At 41.1% G+C, this 17,063-nt stretch overlaps 1 long non-coding RNA gene across 1 annotated transcript in view; it reads left to right on the top strand.

Annotated features, from left to right (window-relative positions):
• Nucleotides 1-4,172, top strand: part of LOC104860219 — a 30,719-nt gene extending 26,547 nt beyond the window's left edge. The window contains exon 4 of the long non-coding RNA XR_779627.2: nucleotides 2,828-4,172. This is a non-coding gene — a long non-coding RNA (uncharacterized LOC104860219). The remainder of the gene's footprint in view (nucleotides 1-2,827) is intronic.
• Nucleotides 4,173-17,063: the final 12,891 nt, after the last annotated feature.

The raw sequence follows: 17,063 nt of genomic DNA on the forward strand, positions 1-17,063 counted from the left end.
GGAGAAAGGAACCCTTCTCCATTGTTGGTGGGAGTGCAAACTAGTGCAACCACTATGGAAATCAATATGGAGATACCTCAAAGAGCTTGGACTGGAGGTTCCATTTGACCCAGCCATCCCTCTGCTGGGTATCTTTCCAAGAGAACTAAAAGAATCATATCACAGAGAAGTATTTGCGCCCATGTTTATAGCGGCACAGTTTGTAATAGCTAAATCTTGGAAACAGCCTATTTGCCCATTCGTTGGAAACGATAAAGAAGTTGTGGTTTTTCTATAAAATGTAATATTACTCAGCCATAAAGAATGAGAAAATAGATTCATTCATAGGAAAATGGATACATATTGAAGATATACTCCTAAGTGAAATAAATAAGTTACACATGTGTAAATACCGAATAGTTTCCCTTGTGTAAACAATCTGCAACAATGCATAAGATTCTAATAAGATTACTGACATTTAGAAATGGGAAGAAAGGAGCTAAAGGTGTAGGGAAGGTGGGATGGGTAGGGGAAGAGTAAAAAGGGAAAAGAAAAAAATGTGAGAGAATGAAAAGATGAAAATAAAGTGTTTGTAGATGGGGAGGGGAGGAGGGTGTGAAGGGAGGGCAGAGGTAAGGGGAAAAAATGAGAATCAAGACTTGTCATGTAGAGGTACAAGATCCCAACAATGAATGTAACTGTACTGTATCCCTAAAATGTACCAACAAACTCAATTAAAGCTGAAAAAAAAAACTGTGCAACTTGTGTAACTACAGCAAAAAGTAACAAAAAGTCACTTCCTGGAACAATAACCTCAAGAGCCCAGTGCAGCAAGAAAATGCCACAGTGGAACAACAGAGCGGCAGTCCTCACGACATCTTCATACAGGCAGGGCTGGAGGTAGGGGCAGCTGTAGGCTGCTGATAAATGGCCCACAGAGGTGAGAACCACCATGGGCTTCAGTTCCATGGGGAGGATGCCCCAGAGGCCATATATCAGCCAGCTTTCCATGCTGGGTCACAAAATCCAACATCCAGAACTTAAGGGAAGAGAGGTTTATTTGGCTCATGTTTCAAGGGATTCAGTCCATGGTAGGCTAGCTCTAAGACAGGAACATTATGATGGAAGGGTGTGGTAGAGCAGAGCTGCTCAGTTCATAGTGATCTACAAGCAGAGAAAGGGAACAATGCCAGAGAGGAAGGGGCATGCCCCCCTCCAAGGCCACACTGGCTCCATGACCATCCAGATACACCCAAGAATGTGCTCCACCAATCCCCTGGGGATCCCAAAGCCAATCAACTTGCTACTCTACCCTTGCCACCACATCCCAGACATGTATTTTCTTAAAATGGTTTTGGGGGACCAGTGTGATAATCAAACTTAGTTTTCATTTTTCCCTGACTGATAAAATTTGTTATTCAATTGCTGCTCAAAACAGCATTCTTAGACTAGAAAAAAAATGTCTTGGTCTTACCAACCACACTTCCTATTGATGAGTTGTTTATTACTTAATTTGCATTTTAGATTATGTAGTATTATCAAAATGGGGTTAAACTTTTAAAATATGGTTAGAAAAATTACAAAGCAACTTACTAAAATAGTTTGCTTTTTGACTATCTGAAAGAGTTTCAGTTTTAATTAAACTGATGGGAGTCTTCTGCATTGAGAAATTAGCAATAAAAGCAGGTGCATGGAGGCAAATTAATAATAGAGTGAGTTATTTAAATGAATTATAGTGAACATTGACTATGTCACTGTTACAGTTTTAAGTGCTTTGTATGCATTAATCCACTTATCCTCATAGCTTTCCTTATAAGGTGTTTTTTTTTACTTCTAAAGATGACGACCCTTAGGCTGAGAAAGGTTAGATCAGTTGCCAAGGAGAGTGTAAGTAGTAAACTGGGCTTTGAACCCAGGCTTACAGTCGTGATGATGCATAAGAAACTGCTGCGTGGAACAGCATGCCCAAAAGTGCCCTTGTGGCCACATGGGTGGATGTGGTTTCACTTGTGGGCTCATGGTAAAGCCCTCAATCAGTCGTATGAGCCTCTTTCCAGGCAGAGGCACAAACATGAACATAGAGGGGTCCTATATGATAAAGATTGTGTAGTTGGAAGTAGAGAGGAAAGGGAAGCATGTTGACAAACATGGTCGAGTGTGCAAATGGGCCATTATCTGCCACCTCTCTTGGGCCTCTGGGATGCCAGCCCAAAGGCTTGTCATGCTTCCATCCCAGATCTTTCTCCTAGGAAGAAAAGTGGGTGGCTGGCCAGCATACCTGTAATCCCAGAACTATGGGAGGCTGAGGCAGGAAGATCATAAATTGGAGTCTAGCCTGGGCAACTGGGTGATTTAGTAAGATCCTGTCTCAGAATAAAAAATGTTTAAGAATGTAATTTTTTAGGGATGTAACTCAGTGTGAAGGCCCTGAGTTCAAACTCTAGCACTGTAAAATAAAATTTTTAAATAAAAATAATAAAAGAATAAAGGTGTAGGGAAAATGGGAAGGGTAGGGGAAAGGTAATAAGGGAAAAGAAAAAAATATGACAAAATGGAAATAAAGTGTTTGTAAATGGGGAGGGGAAGAGGGGGTGAAGGGAGGGCATGGGCAAGGGAAAAAAATGAGAACCAAGACCTGTCATATAAAGGTACAAGATCCCAATAATGAATGTAATTGTATTGTATACCTAAAATATACCAATAAACTCAATAAAAGTAAAAAAATAATAAAAGAAGTTAATGCTAAAAGGAAAATTTATTTCTCTAAACTGAAAAGGGATCTTTCTCAAGATATTTGAGAGACTCCAACTCCATCATTAACATCATTCCAATTTCTTTGTCTCCCCAGGAGGTGGAGGGGGAACATAAAATGAAATAAATTTCAAAATGGGATGGAAAAAGGACTGTGGAAGACAAACAAAAACCAGTAGTGCCGAGGAGGGTAATCTGTGGGGTTCCAGGATAGTGGCTTTGGGAGGGACACCCAAGAACACAGGGTGTCCAGAGAAGCCTGAGGCCTTGGCTCCAGTTACAGGCCATTGAGCCTGACAGACACACTGGCCAGAGAGATGTTGTACTTCACAACCACGGATCTTCCTCTTTGCTCTTTTACATTCAGCCTGTTTCCAGTTGTTTCCAGCTTCAGAAGGATTAAAGGATTGTGGCTTACTTCAAGAGTCAAAGAGTGGGAGGGTATTTATGGCTGATCCTAAGGCTTAGGAGCCAGAGAAGGAAGGAAAATCCCAAGAAACAGGTGGGTACAGTGGAAATCAAAGCAATGGAACACTAAGAATTGTTGGAAGAAAAGGAATTAGTTGATCCAAGACAAAGAAGCAACCCTGGATACAAGGAGGCCATGTGGAGGGCCAGCCTCTGCAGCAGCCCTGCCCCGTGGCTAGTCACTCACTGAGAACGGGAGGGAGAGGCCCCCGCTCCCGCTGTCTGAGAAGCAAGTGTGGGGAGTCCCACAGCCCCGCTGAGCCTTTTCCTGAGTGCGAGAATCTGGAATTCCATGCTGGAATCAAACTTGGTTTTAGCCAAAGACGAAGAAGTGATCTATTTTGGAACAGACAGTATTTTCCAAAAGAAAGTAATTGGAAGCATATAAATGCAGTGTGACAAGTAGAAGTATTCAGGGCACCAGTTTGAGCTCGATGCAGTTAAATGATGAGATGCTGCAAATGAGAAAGATAAAGAAATGGAACAGAAAAGCTTGAAACTCAGGCTCATAGGAGGTGATCCTTGAACCACAAGAGATGACATTAACTGTGAATCTAGTGTTGGGGCTCAGGAAGTCCATGTTCACTAAATCTGGAGAAGAGAGACAGGAAAGAGATTTGTTTGTCTGATTCAGGATGGACACTTAGGTAATGGGAACTGGCAGGAGTGTGTTTAGGTCAGTATCTCCGCAGCTGTGTCCTCCCTCCCCACAAGCATCAGCGTCCCCTAGTGTACCCCTTGGCTCCTCTAGACCCCAACCTAAAATTCCAGGTGATACAGTCCCAGCATCTGCACTTTAATAAACACTTTGCATCTCCTCTTCACATTAATACTGCAAAACCACTGGTTCAGACTTTATTTATTATCCAAATATAGAGGGTGATAAATGAGGACAATAGTCCAGTTATTTTCAAGACCTACGGAGACTGGAAAGTGGGAAGGGTAGGGGAAAGGGAATAAGGGAAAAGAAAAAAATATGAAAAAAATGGAAATAAAGTGTTTGTAAATGGGGAGGGGAGAAGGGGGTGAAAGGAGGGCAGGGACAAGGGGAAAAAATGAGAACCAAGACCTGTCATGTAAAGGCACAAGATCCCAGTAATAAATGTAACTGTACTATATACCTAGAATGCACCAATAAACTCAATAAAAAGAAAAAAGAAAAAACAGACCTGTGGAGACTGGACATCTATGAATGTTAAGTAGGCGAAACATTATTATCAATGCAGTATCTCTAACACAGTCATTTTTTGCTGCATAGTGATTAGCCATAAATGTGGATCTGTTTACTAAATGGTTGTGTTGTGTTACTTTAAAGCAATCACTCAGAGTTTCTGTGGCTTAGAGGATAGGCAGGAGCCAGGAGAGTATTTTAAGAACACAAGTAGAGGACACCAGCTCCTCCCTGCTATAGGATCTACATGGCTAGAGAAGGTGTTTCCAGCAGGAAGTCACTGGGGAATTGAGAGGTCACAACTGCCATCTTCCTTTCCTGGGTAGCAGATGGAGCCAGTCACTGGTCTTGGCTTTCCTGCTCCACATGGGAGTCCCCTTTAAAGCCCCTGCTTCCCAACTCCTTTCCAAAAGCTCTGCTCTTGGGACTTGCCTCTTGGGACTTACCTGGTCCCTGTTGCCCCTTACTGTGACCTGCCTGGAGTGGAGGACAGCTGGGTTTGTGAGTGAGCAGTGCAGATGTGTGCAGGAGATTGCATCCTGGGATGAAGAACCAGTCTAAGGCTCTCATTTTACAGGAAATGAGGCTGTGAGACTGAAAGTGACTTAACTGAGGACTCAGGACTCATTCAGGGAAGATCCCCACCCTACTCAGGTTTCCCCCTGACATCTGCTCTTTTGTGCTATCACATGCCTGCATTAGTTCACTTCTGGATGGACAGAGGGGAGCAGATGACTTCGGGCATTTTACGCTAGGCATGTGTCAATAGCTTGCTCCTACTTCCCCCTCCCCTTATCCACTGCACAATGCTCCCTAAGTTCTCCACTACACAGTGCGCACTGTTTTATTGGTGTAGTTTAATCATAAGTCACTTAGTTTAGGTGGTGTGTGATCTAAAGCACTTACCGAGCCACATGACATATCACCTACTCTGGATTTCATACAGCCACTGATTTCTGAACACCACTTTCCTGATTCTCATTTTTTTTTTAGCAAGTATTCCTACTCATTGTAGCCAAGGGGACCAAAATTAAATTCCAACATCGCTCATGGGGACTTTAAAAACTGTAGAGATAAAGCCCGGTTTCTTAGGACAGAATGACTACTTCAGACCAGTCCTGGTCAGTTCCTATGTGCTGAGTGACAGGCAAGGGCTAGAAATGCTTAGGGAGAGTAGATTTAGTTCCTGCCATCAAGACTGTGCTTGTAGACAAGTTCATGGGCTCTGTAGAAACATCTTCAAGTTCATCCAAAACTTTACACTTGAAAAAGAATACCAAAGCTGGCTGTGGCTGTGCATGCCTGTAATCCCAGCATCTTGGGAGGAAGAGGAAGCAGGATGGGAAATTTGAGCCCAGCCTGAGCAAGTCAGAAAACCCTGTCTCAAAATGAAGAAAGAGCTGGGGATTAGCTTAGTGCCTGGGTTCAGTGATATGAGAGACCAAAGCCTTGTTACTGCTATCCAGTTGTCAAGTAGCACAAGAAACCATGAGAGCATTTTTTTAAAAGCAAGGATCTTTTTCTCTAGAGGCATCTAGACCCTCTCTAGAGGGTCTTTAGCATGTGAACATGTTAAGTAGATATGAAGATGACTAGTTGTCAATTGTAGCAGGTCCTTTAGAAGAGTTTATATTCATCCTGAAAAACTCCCAAAGACATCCAGTGTGTATACTTGGCTCCTATCACATGATCCTCTATTGCTCTACAAGGGAAAAATAGACCTTACAGCAACTATAGTTTCTAGCCAACAGTGAGCAATTTGGCACATTTACAGGGCCAACTGCTAGATAATTCTTCTGAAAGTTACCCTGGAATGGTGAAAGATTTGACTCTATAAAGGTCTTATCTAAGAAATCCCCAAAGGTCCTATACCATTGTGAACTCTACATTTTTCTTTCTGGAACAGATAGATTAGCCTGTCAAGAACAGACCCTGTGATTTGCAAGAAGAAGAGAAAAAAAATTTAGTAGAAATTTAGTCATCACTTCACTCCTCAGTAGGAAAGAAGGGGGGAAAAGGTGTTAGTGGCATATAACCAAATATAATAGCCTTAGCTATGTGAAACTTTTTATACATCTTGGAATTTTTGAATCTGAAGTTGTCTATGCCAAGATACACTTGGGTAATACAACCTGAGAAAACATAGTTTTAAATAGAGCCTTCTGACATCTTTTTCTAATGACACATGCAATTTTGTAGTATACCAAGCTTACGTGTTTCCTTCCAGCATGCAAGAGTACAGCACCATACATGCCTGGCCCCAAACCAAGAAAGAGGTTGGGCTTGGCTTCACCCCTTCATTATCCATGGCAGCCAATGCAAGGGGCCGAGGTACAGACAGAAAATTAATATATCACTCTTTTATGCTAAGAGGTTGTGCACTGTTCCCATTTCCTTGATTTTTTAAAGTCTAAATATGTGTAAAGACTTGGACTGGGAATGGGCACTGCTGTTGTGAACTTGTTTTGGTCCCAAATGGAAGTAGGCTTTGTTCCCCTTCGTGCTTCAAGAAGTGTCTGGAACCTCAGAGCATCTTCCTATATAATATATATCACATTAAGGTCTCCATTTTAGTTAGAAAAGCCAAACTCAAAGTTAATGTGACTTTCTGTAGTTTAAATATTCTGATTAAATATCTGAATTTATTTTTTTGGAAGAAAAGGCAGAACATTTATTTCAGGCAGAGAAATAACCATATCTTTGGCTCATATTAAGGACTGTTGGTCTCCCAGGCTCTACTTGAAATTCGCAACATGGGAATTTACAGAATTTTCATAAAAGAAATTGAAATTACAGTGTTTTCATGAACTCCCAGGGTGTACTTCTATTAACAAAAGATGTTTTGCTTTACTCACACCTGCTTGGTTCTCCACGGGGGTTCAAGCAATACACATTCCAATAGAGCAGCGCCAATAAAATCAAATAAAAATTAAGTTCCAAGGAAGAGAATGGAGATATACAATATTACCATAGAAAGTGCATTTGAGAAGGAACTGAGCTATTGGAACTGATTTTATAAGTAGAAAATTGTTACAAAATGGAGTTTCAACCATAAATCATATAATTTTAACTGTTGAATACTCTTTATCAGCCAAATTTGACACACCTCTGTTTTTGTGTGCATGTGAAGGGTGGGAAGGGGACACAGAAGAAATTTTGGAAGAGGTAAGAGAAAAAGAGCTAGTCAAATAGGAATTCTTTCTCTGAGTGTTACTGGAAAGAATTAGGGAACTTCCATAAAGTCTGCCTAAATTAATGTGTTTATGCTTGCTAGATTATTGTGTTAAGAGGAGAATACTCATGTTTTCTTTTCTCTAAGTCCATGAAATCCCACTTCTTCTAAGAGCCCTTTTCTCTATTGGAAAACAAGGTAAGAATTTAATTCCCTGTAAATGCAGCACATTCATATTAGACAACTTACAGATTAGACAATTTTTAAGGTTTTGTGCTTGTTCTGAGAGTCAGGAAGCATTTAAAGAGTCCTCTCTATGCAAAATGTTACATTGTTACCTTCTACCATGGTTTGAATATGGATCGTCTCTTCTGAAAGTCACGTTGAAATTTAACCCCCACTATAAAATAATGAAAGGTGGGATCAAGCAGGGTCTGAAGAGGAGACAAGGCTCTGCCTTCATCAATGGATCGATCCACTCATTCCATGAACAGACTAATGGGTTATCTCAAGGATGGGACTGCTATAAAAGCGAAATTGTTTAGGTTTCTCACACATTCCCTTTCTCATCATATGATGTCCTGTACCACTTCCGGACTCTGCCAGAGAGAAGACCATCACCCAATATGGCCCCTTGATCTTGAACCAGAACCATGAACCTAAATAAATCTCATTTCTTTCTGACTAACCCACTCTGTCATGAGCAACAGAAGATAGACTAAGTCATCCTTCAGCCATATACATAAATTCACACAGACCCTGTTGGATTGCTGGTAAAAGCCAAGGTCCCGTGTCCTCAAAGGGATTACTTTTTATTAGGAGCAGAAAAATGACAATCATGTGAGTGACACAAAAGTTTTGTGAGAGGGAGTTCTTTGAAATCTAAAACTTCTTGTTGCTTCTGGCAGAAGGAGAATCCCAAAGGGGGTCCTCTGCAGGGTAGAGTGATAGGTAGGAAGGTGGAAGATGAGGGGAGTACTAGGGAGAGGGCCAGTACCTCTGCACAGGACAAGCAGGCATTGGAAGGTTGGGCCAGGGACATGGAGATTCTGGAATCAGGGAAATATGACCTAGAAAAGCTGTGAATGAGAGGGAACAAAAGTGAGGTGAGGCTGCCCTGGGCTAGAGAAAAGCTCCAGGGTTACACTTTGGTGCAACAGGGACTTCCATTGACTTTTCACTCCTTCATCCAAACATCCTTGCCAAGCAACTGCTGTGAGCCAGGCTCTGGGTTAGACACTAGGGAGAAGGTAGACACCCTAAAGAATCTTCCAAAGTATCCATGGACTCCCTGACATCTCCTGGAATGGATTTTCAGCTGGAGAAAGTAGAGAAGTGCACAGAGTCTTGCCAAGGCCGGCAGTGGGTGAGAATACAGCCAACTGCCAAAAGGTACAGCCACACCTGTGTTATATTTCAGAAGAGGTGACCTTAAAGGAAAAACCCAATGTGTTGGCTCTTATTTATCATAGTAATTGACTCCATGAGCAAGGGTAGGAAGAACATACCTAGCTGCTCAGGAATGTGGAGGGCAAGGAATCATTCACTTGGGATTGGGTTATTCCCTTCTCAATGTGTTTTGATGGGTTCTACTTGATTAGCTTTTTCTTTCACCTCAGTCTGGAACAGTCTAAAAAGTTGAGGCCTCCAGAGGAGCCATTTTCAAAGAAGATATCTCAACAAACTGGAATTTGAGCATGAGTTGAAAGAGATACAATAATGTTTTACTAATGACAATGTTCCAAAAACCTGTAAGTGAAGCCACTGTAATTTTTAAAATGAAGAATATGAAAATATGAATACTTAAAGATGGAGCCCCCAATCTCAATTTTTTCCATTGCTATGACATATATGAAAGTTTATGTTTACATACATGATCCAACAGGCATTCTTAGCTTGGCAGCTGTAGCTGCACTCCTTTCTATCCCATGCAAGAGGAAATAAATGGGCTGGGGTATAGGTCAGTGGCAGAGCACATGCTTAGCATGGGCGAGACCCTGGGTGCTATGCTCAGCACCAAGAAGCAAAACAAAACAAACAAAAGAAATGCAAATGGATGAGAGAAATTGTTGTAAATATTGTTCCTTAAGGCTAACTCTTCACTCAGTGGAAAGTACAAGATTGATTGATAATGTCTACCCTGGATAGAGGAGGGGCATGAGGGTGGACTACAGGAATTTGCCATTTCTGAGTTAGTTCATTTCTGACTTCTCTGGTGGTGTTGCTCTTTAGTTTCCTTTATGCTGTAGTAACCTAGGTTGTATCTTACATAGCTTTGAGTTACTTGTATTACCCAAGCCAGCCAAGTCTTGAGCTGAAGGATCTCAGTATACATTAGAATTCAGCTGACATACAGCATGTAGCTGAAGGCTCCAAACCTATGTGACCTTTTAATGGTTATTGGATAGCTCATGAAAGTGACATCCATGTCAACCTGTGTCTGTATAACACTCCACATACAGAAGGTTCATAAAATATTTTCTCAGTTGAACTAATAAAATAGAATATATTTTGATCAATAGTAGAATTTCATTTAACCAGTAACTTCTGGAATTCTATGTGTTCTTGATTTTTTTTTGCCCAGAGTCAGTACTTTTAGAAATCCATCAGACATTCATGTCTGCTTACCTCACTTGGTAAACAGAGTCCAAAGAACAAACTAAAAGCTGTGGGAGCATCCCATTGTCTTCTCTCTGAGATCATTCAATATACAAGAATCAGGTCAAAACTATGCTAATTCAAGGCAGCCACTAGAAGTTTCTCTAGGGTCTCAAAATGTTTTGTCATCACTAACCACTTCTTGAAGTTAAAAAAAATAAAAGTCCAGTGATTGAGGATTATTATGAGCCAAAGATATATGACTCTAGGATTTTCTAAATTTAGCTGTTCCAACATGGATAAGAGATTAGAATCCTGCAACTATTGATTTGATGTAATTTATACTTCCTTGGCTTGCAGGCAATAAGCTTTGATTAAGTGGTGAGAAAAACCTCACTTCCCTGTTCTTATGCTTGCTTAAGGCTTCACCTTCTTAATTTCTGAAAACAGTGAACAAGTGGCCTCATTTTCTCAGTAAACTCACTTCCATCTTGAAGAATCCTATAAAGCAAGCAATATGTAAAAATAATTACAATGCAAAGATATCTGAAATTCTTCCTTTGAGAGGTCACATAATGTAGGGTAGGTGTTGAAAGCATGGCAGTTGGAGCTAAATTACCTAGCTTCAGATTGCAGCTCTAATATTTACAAGCTGTGACCTTGAGCAAGTGTTCCATGTCTGCTCTTTACTTTCCTCATCTGTAAGAAAAAGGACAGCATTCCTTTTCCTCATCTGTAAAGGAAGACAGAATGTTGTACAGCCTGATGTAGGACAAGGTACCTGAGAAGCTGTTACAAGGGATGGCTAGACCACTATGTCACCTGATGTAAAGTCATTAAACTGACCTTTACGTTTCCCTGCTCCAATCAACCAATTCCAATCAGCCTGTTACAATGACTTTCTTTGAATAATTGGATTGGCTCCATTTTATGCAAAGCTTTACTTTATATCACTGTTTTTTAATTATATGCAAGTAAGGCCTGGTTTTCCCCATGTATTCACTTAGAGAAGGTCAAGTCTCATGTATGCATGACCTTTTGAGTTACAAAATCCATATATATGTTCTTACTGATGACCAAATCCTAAGCCTTAATGTCTGCTAGGTTTTTTTTCTTTTATTGAGTTTATTGGTACATTTTAGGTGTACAGTACAATTACATTCATGAGTGGGATCTTGTACCTTTACATGACAGGTCTTGGTTCTCATTTTTTCCCCTTGTCTACGCCCTCCCTTCACCCTCTCCTCCCCTCCCCATTTACAAACACTTTATTTACATTTTGTCATATTTTTTTCTTTTCCCTTATTACCTTTTCCCTACCCTTCCCATTTTCCCTACACCTTTAGCCCTTTCTTCCTATTTCACATGGTCAATTATCTCATTAGGATCTTATGTACCATTATAGCTTTTCACACCAGAGAGACTATTCGGTATTTACACATGTGTGACTTATTTATTTCACTTAGGAGTATATCCTCAATATGTATCCATTTTCCTATGAATGAATCTAATTTCTCATTCTTTATGGCTGAGTAGTACTCCATTTTATAGAAAAATCACATCTTCTTTATCCAATTTCCAACTGATGGGCAAATGGGCTGTTTCCAAGATTTAGCTATTACAAACTGTGCCGCTATAAACATAGGTGTTCATATATCACTGTGGTATGATTCTTTTAATTCTGTTGGGAAGATACCCAGCAGAGGATGGCTGGGTCAAATGGAACCTCTAGTCCCAGCTCTTTGAGATATCTCCATATTGGTTTCCATAGTGGTTGCACCAGTCTGCACTCCCACCAACAATGGAGAAGGGTTCCTTTCTCCCCACAACCCCGCCAACATTTGTTATTGTTTGATTTCTTGATAGCAGCCTTGTGCGGTGAGGTGGAATCTCAGTGTTGTTTTCATCTGCATCTCTCGAATGACCAGTGATGTGAAACATTTTTTCATATGGTTACTTGCTGCTTTTACTTCTTTGTCTGAGAAATGTCTGTTCATTTCAGATGCCTATTTTTTAATTGGGTCTTTATATTTGGGGTGCTGATTGTTTTTAGTTCTTTATATATTCTAGATAGTAGTCCTTTGTCTGAGGAGTAGCTGGTAAAAATTTTTTTCCCACGTTGTAGGTTGTCTCTTAGTTGATTTTTTTTTTTTTTTTTGCAGTGCAGAAGCTTTTTAATAAGATGAGATGCCACTTGTTGATTCTTTCTGCTAGGTTTTTTAATGGCTCAAAATTTAGTTTTCCCAGGAGAAAAGAACTTATGGATCTGGGTTCCCACCCTGGAGACAGAGTGAACCTGTAGGATGCCCTGGCATGAGATCTGGTACCAGAAAGAGGCTGGAACCTGGTTCAGAGCAACCACAAAACAATGTGATGAAGGGGCAAGTGAAAAGTGGAGCTGAAGAAGGAAGCCAGAAATCAGCTTGATGGAAACAGTATCAGCCCACAGGTCAGAGGGGCAGGAAACAGGTCTAGGGCCATGGCCTCAGACAATCAGGAACAGGTGGGAAGGGAAGTGGCCAGAAAGAGGGGCAGAGGCAAATATTTCAGGATGCAGCTGGGAGCAGAGAGGATGCCAACGGCTTTTCCAATAGGTACCAACCGTGAGGTGTGGGAATGACCCTTTAGCTTAAAGATTTTTGCATATGACCTTGCTAAGCTCTTGTAAGACACAGTATTTGTACCGCTTTGTTATCTGGTGAGCAGCCTCAGACCTTGCACTTGTACCTTTCCTTCTGTGGGTCTCAATATCTCAACTGAAGATATCTTAACTGCCTCTGGGATGAGGGTCCTTTGAAATTAAGCTATGCTCACAAGTTGCAGGACCAGCATTGGTGAGAATCATTTGTTGAATAACCTGTTTACCACAATTCGCAAGGGCTCAGCTGTACAAAGCTGAAAATGACAGGTTGACCTCATGCCTGGATCTCCATCAAGTCCCTCCCTCTTTCTGTCCTGTAGTCAGCGTCAGCCTATCTTCTACTATGGTGAATAAAAGTTGCAATAGCTGCACCCAGGTATTGAGCCGTAATATGTGTCAACATCCACACATATAAGATGATTTAATCTTTGCAGCAATCCCACTGATAGGTGTTCTTACTATTCTCATGTTGTAGAGGAAGAAACTGAGGCTTAAAAATTTAAGTAAGTTGCCAAAGATCACTTAATAAGGTCAATCTGGCAGGCCTGGGATGAAATCCAAATCTGTTTGACATCAAAGCCCAGGCTTCATACCACCCTGCTAAGATTCTAATAACTAATGAGCCACTTATGCTCAATGAATGTAAATTTAGGCAAGGTGTTACGTACTGTCAACATTTCCATTTTAATGTGCTTTATCTTCACTTGTGAAACAAAAGTCCGGGTCCCAAAATGCAAAGGTAGGTGAGGACAGGGAGGTCCGGTGGGGTAGATTGTCTTTAAGGCTGAATGTGCTCCGGTCCTCTTTTCCCTTTAGCACCGCCCAGTGGGTGATTCAGAAGGTCAGTCAGCTCGGCCCGCCTCCTCCAGAGGAGAAGCACTAGCCTGGCTGCCTGGGACCCCTGCCAAAGCTATTTTCAGATCCTGCGCATGTATTTAGCCAGCTTTCTTATCGACTTGCCCTGTGGCCTGGAACCCTGGTGACCACACAGCCGTGCCCTTGGGCTTCTTCTCCACTCTGCTGCCACTCTTCATTCCCGCTCACCTCTCCCTTCTTCCTACCCTGTTCCTTCCTCTGGCTTGTGTGATGCCTAGGAACAGTGAACACTTTGATTATGATGACTGTCCGTTCAAGTCTCTTTGTCTTAGCGCTGAGGGGTTCTGTATGTCAAGTCTTTTGTACTCATTGCAAAGTGCACATTTAGGTTGCATGTATTTTTCTATCTCTGATAATGACATTTCGACATCAGTGCATGTCACCAGAGTTCCTGCTGTTTGTCTTCGTCATTTATCTTCATTGTTGAGCTCTCTCCCAAACCCTTCTGTCCTTCAGCCCTGTGTCTCTGTTCTTCTCTCACTTTCTCTCAAGATCTCTGCTCACAGCAATTGCTACATTTTCCAGAGCTTTCCAGGTTCTCACCTGTGAGCATAATTCTATTTTCCCTTGCTACCCTTCTTTTCTCCCAATCACATTTCTGCAGCCTTAGGATTGTCCCTCAAAACTGGCTCCAAATGTGTCTTCTTTGATTTATTCATCTTAAGGAGGAAGGTCATCAGCTCGGAAACCCGATGCCAGCACAGACAGGTCTCTTTTCCAGGCCAGGCTGCTGGCTGACTTCTCAGTTGGGAACAGCCATAAAATGGTGGTTGCAGCCCACACCTCATCATTCTCCTCACACCAAGAAAGGTCTGTGGGCCACACTGAGGCAGAGAGGCTGCTGGCTGCCTTCTTCCCTTCCCTCCCCCTGCCTGAGAGGATAAGGAAAACTCCAACACAGTACGATGACCCTGGCAGGGCCCAAGGATGAACAAAGAAATTATCTTCACAATAAACCATAAGTCCCCATGAAATGCATGTCATCATTTCCATTGTTTTGATAAGTATGAGGTGCGCTGAAATTAGAGATCATAAATTTTGGAGCCAAGGGAAGATGACTTAAATTTAATAGAACAAACTGCTACATGAAATCTGTCTTATTAAAGTTAATTAAAGGAAGTAGAAATGGTCATCTATTAGCAGAATCTAGGCCTCTGAGGAATGGTTTGGAATACAAATCCACTCATAGACACATTTCGGCATTCTGTGTGGAGATGTATAGTGCGTGCCTGTATTTAAGCACAACATCTTTTGATTTGAATTATTAGGCCCGGAGATTTTTTTCCTGATTTGAGAATTTGTTCATCTGAAGAACATTATCATAGTATAGAATGAAATGGTATTTCATTACATGGTTAATGTATGCTATTTATTGTAAAAAATGAAATTTTACAAAATGTTTCTTAGGTCAAAATAACTGGTGCAGGCATACAGAGTATGCTTGTTCTCCCCTCTTATATTTTCTAGCCTCTGTTGTGTAATCAATGCAGGATATATAGAAGGATTCTGTCCAAAAACATTAAGGGTGGGTTGGAGATACAGCTTAGTGGTAGAGCACTTGCATGGCATACCCAAGGTCCTCTGTTTGATCCCTAGAATTGCAGAAGAAGAAGAGGAAGAGGACATTAAGGAATCCTGTAGAGACTTGTGTTTTCCCAAGAAACAATTAAAGATGAAAAGAGAAAGAAAAATTAAATCTTTTGAACTCTATTGCCTAACCCCAAAAGATAGACATTAGGAAGATGTTAGGGAAAGTGTGTATTTGGTTATGGTTCACAGAATCAGAACAGAAAGCTTTTGGGCTTAAAAGCAATGCCTTGAATCTCACAGAGGTACAGTCTGTAGGTATGGTTTTAGCCTTTTGTGATCGAGCTCTATTTTATGCACTCATGGGTTTATAGCACAAGGCACAATTGGTCTGAAAAGCCAGGTGGCAATTTGAAGTAGGTGTCATGACACTTTTCATGCCCTTTGACACAGAGAGCAGTTTTCTGAGAATTTATCAAAAGGGAACAGAAAAAAACAAATCTGCAATAATTTTAATGACATTTTTATTTTCAAAAGCACATGCTTGGCCATAAATGAAACATTTAACAGTAAGAGAATGGTTAAACAAATGAGATAGAACCATGGTATGAAATATGGTGAGGTCATTAATTTCAGCAGTGGTGGAACAGTGGTGCACACCTGTAGTCCCAGCACTCTGGGAAGCTGAAGCAGGAGGATTGCAAATTTGAGCCCAGCTTAGACTTCTTAGCAATTTACTGAGAACTTGCTACAAAATAAAAACTAATAGCCATTCTTTCGGGAGTAAGATGGTTGTTTTGATTTGCATCCCTTCTACCTTTTTGGTAGAAATGTAAACTAGGATAGCCACTATGGAAATCAGTATTTCTCAAAAAACTAGAATCAGAAATTCTACTTGACCCCAGATATTTCTGTTCTAGGTGTCTTCCCAAAAGAGTTAAAGACATCATACTACAAGTAAAAAAGAGTATGTAGCCTAAAGAATGTCTGGTCTGTGAAGCCAAATTACTTAAATCTAGGCAATGAAAAACATTATAGACCTAATCGTAATAACAATGGGGAAATTTTTGAAAGAGATTAGCAAAGCCAGTGACATCGCAGACCTCCAAAAGAGGGAAATGGGACCATTCAGAAGTGACAGTGGGAGAAGGGTGATGTGAATCTCCACAAAGTCTGCAGCAGCCTGTTATAGAGATGGCTGGAGGACACCCTGGTGTACAGAGGCCAGACCGTACGCCATTCACATCATTTTCTTTTTGCTAGGTTGCCTCGTGAGTCGATCATGTATTCATGTTTATCTATTCATATCTCCAGCAAACATTTGTTACATAATTACTATATTCTAGAAACTCTTGGCAATGAAGACAGAACAACGAGCTTCTAGTAGGAGAGACAGGTATATGACATTTAAATGCTGTTAACGTATGTCCTAGAAAACAAAACATACTAATTTGAGCTTTTTTAACCCAATAATATGCAAAACAGACATCTGTACCTCATGCCTGGGCCTCATACAACAGTGCTCCCACCCCAGCCCACATGGAGAATGGGTTCTGGGAGTGCAGAGTTGGGGCGAGGCAGGGATTGACATGGGAAGGATGGTGCAGGGGTGGGCGAGGCACCATCTGGCAGCAAAACACATAAAACCAGGCAGCGTATGTTTCTCACACTTGCTCATCTCAGCAGGGGCCATCAATCATTCCAAGTAGGGAGTTTGCTCATTCTCTTAATTTCACATGAATCTCGAGTGGTCTACATACCTGATGCTGTCTTCCTTAATGTCACGGGGGTCAGATGCATTTACTTTCTAGGAATAGATTTAGCTGTTTCATAATGCAAACACTTCTATTCTTGATATGACTATTGTTGCTTTTTTTGGT

This window comes from Fukomys damarensis, unplaced genomic scaffold (genome assembly GCF_012274545.1).
Source record: "Fukomys damarensis isolate Sample0158 unplaced genomic scaffold, DMR_v1.0_HiC HiC_scaffold_19, whole genome shotgun sequence".
Lineage (NCBI taxonomy): Eukaryota > Metazoa > Chordata > Mammalia > Rodentia > Bathyergidae > Fukomys > Fukomys damarensis.